The sequence below is a fragment of the Salvelinus sp. IW2-2015 genome, unplaced genomic scaffold (assembly GCF_002910315.2).
Source record: "Salvelinus sp. IW2-2015 unplaced genomic scaffold, ASM291031v2 Un_scaffold6297, whole genome shotgun sequence".
In the NCBI taxonomy this organism is placed as follows: Eukaryota; Metazoa; Chordata; class Actinopteri; order Salmoniformes; family Salmonidae; genus Salvelinus; species Salvelinus sp. IW2-2015.
In genome coordinates this window covers 3,288-7,582 of record NW_019947560.1, presented here as the reverse complement: position 1 = coordinate 7,582, position 4,295 = coordinate 3,288, and the positions used below count along the sequence as shown (strand labels likewise).

General features: G+C 49.0%; 1 long non-coding RNA gene across 1 annotated transcript; it reads right to left on the bottom strand.

Moving 5' to 3' along the window:
- Nucleotides 1–220: 220 nt before the first annotated feature.
- LOC112078799 (uncharacterized) lies at nt 221–4,198 on the bottom strand. The gene is made up of 2 exons (XR_011478847.1): nt 3,020–4,198; nt 221–517 (listed from the first exon to the last, which is right to left on the bottom strand). It is a non-coding gene; the product is annotated as an uncharacterized lncRNA (long non-coding RNA).
- Nucleotides 4,199–4,295: the final 97 nt, after the last annotated feature.

Sequence of the window (4,295 nt, the reverse complement as noted above, 5' to 3'; positions counted from 1 at the left end):
GATGAATGTTTTCTGATGAATGTTGCTCAATCTAAAGACATACAACTTCAACAGGGTTGACTAGTAGTCACACTCAGAGCCTGTAGATTATCAGACGTTCAGCTGGTTTCACCAACTTTGTTCTAGACGGACGGACGGACAGATAAAAACACGCAGAGCGAGAGAACGAGAAGAGAGAGAGAAATAAAGGGACAAAGACAAAGAACGAGAGAACTCAGACTCCAGTTGTATTTTTTAGAAGTTTTATTCTCCCCTGAAGAAACAAACAGCCTTGTATCTTCCACCCTGTTGACCTTAACCTGGTTACAGATCTGGTCCTGTTGACCTTAACCTGGTTCCAGATCTGGTCCTGTTGACCTTAACCTGGTTCCAGATCTGGTCCTGTTGACCTTAACCTGGTTACAGATCTGGTCCTGTTGACCTTAGCCTGGTTCCAGATCTGGTCCTGTTGACCTTAACCTGGTTCCAGATCTGGTCCTGTTGACATAAACCTGGTTCCAGATCTGGTCCTGTTGACCTTACATCCGAGTGTACCTTAAATGTGGCTTGCCCAAGCGAGGGAGAGTAAATGTTTGGAGAGGCAAAGTCTTGGTGGAAATCATGAAGTTGAGTTTAACAACAACCAAACCTAGAGCTAGCTATTTTATTTACCCAGCAAGCTAAAGTAGCTAGTTGGGACTCCTGTCAGGTAGTTGGCTACCGTAGCTGGGAAGCTAGTTTTATAGTTTTGGTCATTTATTCAATACATTTCAGAATTCCCCAAAATATGTTCATGAAAGCTAGCTACGTTTTATAGGCTCTCACTACGAGACTAAACCAATTTGTCAACTCTAAATCAATGTCGTGTATGTATATATATATATATATATTTTTTACCAAACTAGCTTCATAATTTGGTCTGACATGCCGAAAATGCATCCGTGTTGATTGAATTTGGCAGTTCACGGCCACCGGAGTTTGACACGTGACTAGAGTTGCAATGATTTGTGGGTCATATCAACCATACAACTGATCAAAGTTTTTCACTTCGCTCCGTCGAGCTAAATCGAGTGTCCCGAGAGGACTACTTTTTGTGTGTTATTCACACGATGTTTGTCAGATGGAGCCACAACCTTATTGGTTAATATTTGCCATTTAACTCTGCTAGATTACATTTATTAACAGCACTATTCGTAAATTTTTTTTACTGTGATTTTAGTAAACATAAATCTATTATAATCAAGAAATGGGCGGAATACATCATGTTATCTGAACATATATAAAGGAAACGTTTTCGTCACGATTGATGTTTATCGCTTTTAGGACACCAATAGGGACGTGTCGGACGTGACACAAACGTAGAGGAATTTGATAGACCTGTTCCGTGTATTCAACAGCTGAGGTGGGAGCTCTGGCTTTGTTTTTCATACCGTTCCTACCATCGTCAGCTTCCTCTTGAGGAGCTCCTGTCCCAACTTGTGGCAGAGTAAGAAAGTCAGCGTATGTGATGTTGTGTCACATCCAGGACAACCTGCATCCCTTGGTTCTTCTCAGGGGGCTCCTCCACCTGGCTTCCCCGTATGCACTTGCAAGTTCCACACATATGATGAAGCAGCATCACAGGCAGCCCAGATCTTGATTCCCATATTTTGTGGGTTTAGACGGTATGTACTGCCTGAAGGGGCAGTGGTCCCTAAATGGCATAAGCTGCTCATCAACAGTAACGTTGGGCTCAGGGTTGTAAAACAGAGGAAGGCGGTCCACCCACTTGTTCCACACTGACCTGATTGCAGCTAGCTTGTCTCTCTGCCGCCGAGCTGGTCGGTGTCTCGGTTATCGAGGCTGATAATCCTGGAAATAAATGTGGAAGTTTTCCAGAGACATTGTTGCACGGAAAAGTTCTCTGCCAGTTTCTGCATCCCACAGGGATTTGTGGATTCCCCATTGGATCTGAAAACACCAGCAAGGATAAGAACCTCAAAGTATGTCAATGACTTTGGTCCATCTCCTTCCATCTCTCTCCAAACACATGCCTTCCTCCAAATGAGTGCAGTCCAGAATGATTTTTCTGGATGGTGTCTGGGGCGAACAGTTCAGAAGAAGACTGTCATGAGTAACCGCCATCCGCGTCGGTCCTGGTTGTATCTTTATCTCATTGGCAGTCATGTGAGGTGGCTCATTCCTTGGACACGAAGATCATTCAGTTAAAAAAATATTATATATATCCATATTTCTTCTACGGCTGACGGGCTGGTTCTGGTGCTGACTGTTGACGGGCTGGTTCTGGTGCTGACTGCTGACAGGTTGGTTCTTGGTGCTGACTGTTGACAGGCTGGTTCTGGTGCTGACGGGCTGGTTCTGGTGCTGACTGTTGACATGCTGGTTCTGGGGCTGGCTGCTGACGGGCTGGTTCTGGTGCTGGCTGTTGACGGGCTGGTTCTGGGGCTGGCTCTGACGGGCTGGTTCTGGGGCTGGCTGCTGACATGCTGGTTCTGGGGCTGGCTGCTCTGACAGGGCTGGTTCTGGGGCTGCTGCTGCAGGGCTGGTTTTGGGCGTGCTGCTGACGGGCTGGTCCTGGGGCTGGCTGCTGATGGGCTGGTTCTGGGCTGGCTGCTGACGGGCTGGATTCTGGGGCTGCTGCTGACGGGCTGGTTCTGGTGCTGATGTTGACGGGCTGGTTCTGGGGCTGGCTGCTGACATGGGCTGGTTCTGGGGCTGGCTGCTGACGTGCTGGTTCTGGGCTGGCTGCTGACGGGCTGGTCTGGGGCTGGCTGCTGACAGGCTGGTCCTGGGGCTGGCTGCTGACGGGCTGGTTCTGGGGCTGGCTGCTGACGGGCTGGTTCTGGGGCTGGCTGTTGACGGCTGGTTCTGGGGCTGGCTGCTGACGGGCTGGTTCTGGGGCTGGCTGCTGACGGGCTGGTTCTGGGGCTGGTTGCTGACGGGCTGGTTCTGGGGCTAGTTGCTGACGGGCTGGTTCTGGCTGCTGACGGGCTGGCTGCTGACGGGCTGGTTCTGGGTTCCCAGATCTGGTCCTGTTGACCTTAGCCTGGTTCCAGATCTGGTCCTGTTGACCTTAGCCTGGTTCCAGATCTGGTCCTGTTGACCTTAGCCTGGTTCCAGATCTGGTCCTGTTGACCTTAACCTGGTTCCAGATCTGGTCCTGTTGACCTTAACCTGGTTCCAGATCTGGTCCTGTTGACATAAACCTGGTTCCAGATCTGGTCCTGTTGACCTTACCTGATTCCAGATCTGGTCCTGTTGACCTTAGCCTGGTTCCAGAACAGGCCCTGTTGTCATTGACCTGGTTCCAGAACTGGCCCTGTTGACCTTAGCCTGGTTCCAGAAACAGGCCCTGTTGTCATTGACCTTAGCCTGGTTCCAGAACTGGCCCTGTTGTCATAAACCTGGTTCCAGATCTGGTCCGGTTGACCTTAGCCTGGTTCCAGATAAGGTTGTGCCGTCTCCGACAAGGCATTGTCTTACATCAGATAGCGCAATGATTCTGTCTGCATTGACTGGTTCAGGACTGCATGTCGACTAGGAATGAAGCCACCTGCCACAGGACAATGGCAACAAGGAGTTGTCATGACAGCATAAACAGGTCTGGGACCAGACTAAGTTAAAGACTGGTGTCAACCACCCTGTTGTCCTCTGATCTCCTCAGCTATCTCCTCACATTTACCCATAATCCCATATGGCTCACGTCAGAATCAAGTACAACACTGTTCCCACGCAAACAGCACTCACAGGCATGGCGGTACTAAAGCACACCATAGCAACATTACAGTTTAGCTGTGGCCTGGTAACTCCGTGGTAAAGCCATGGCGATACCATAGCAACGTTAGGGTTTAGCGGCACCATAGTAACGCCACGGCAATACCATGGTGATCCTATAGCAACACCAAGTCAACCCTACAGCAACCTAACACCATGGTATCGTCATGGCGATGGCACTGCTATGGCAATCAGTATAGCATTATACAATAGCTTAGTAACCTCACGGCAGCGGCATGATACAGTTCTATATAATACATTAGATAGTTACAGTATTGCTTTAGGACATGTGATATGACCATAACATCAGCAATTCAATATGATAAGTCCTGATGGGCAATGAGAGACATGTTCATCTGCTGGTACAGAGAGCATCACTTATTTACACTGTGTGTACAGAGACTAGCACACACACACACACACACGCATACGCACACGCATACACACACGCCACGCATACACACAACGCACACGCACACGCACACACACACACACCACACACACACACACACACACAACACACACAACACACGCTTCCCAGA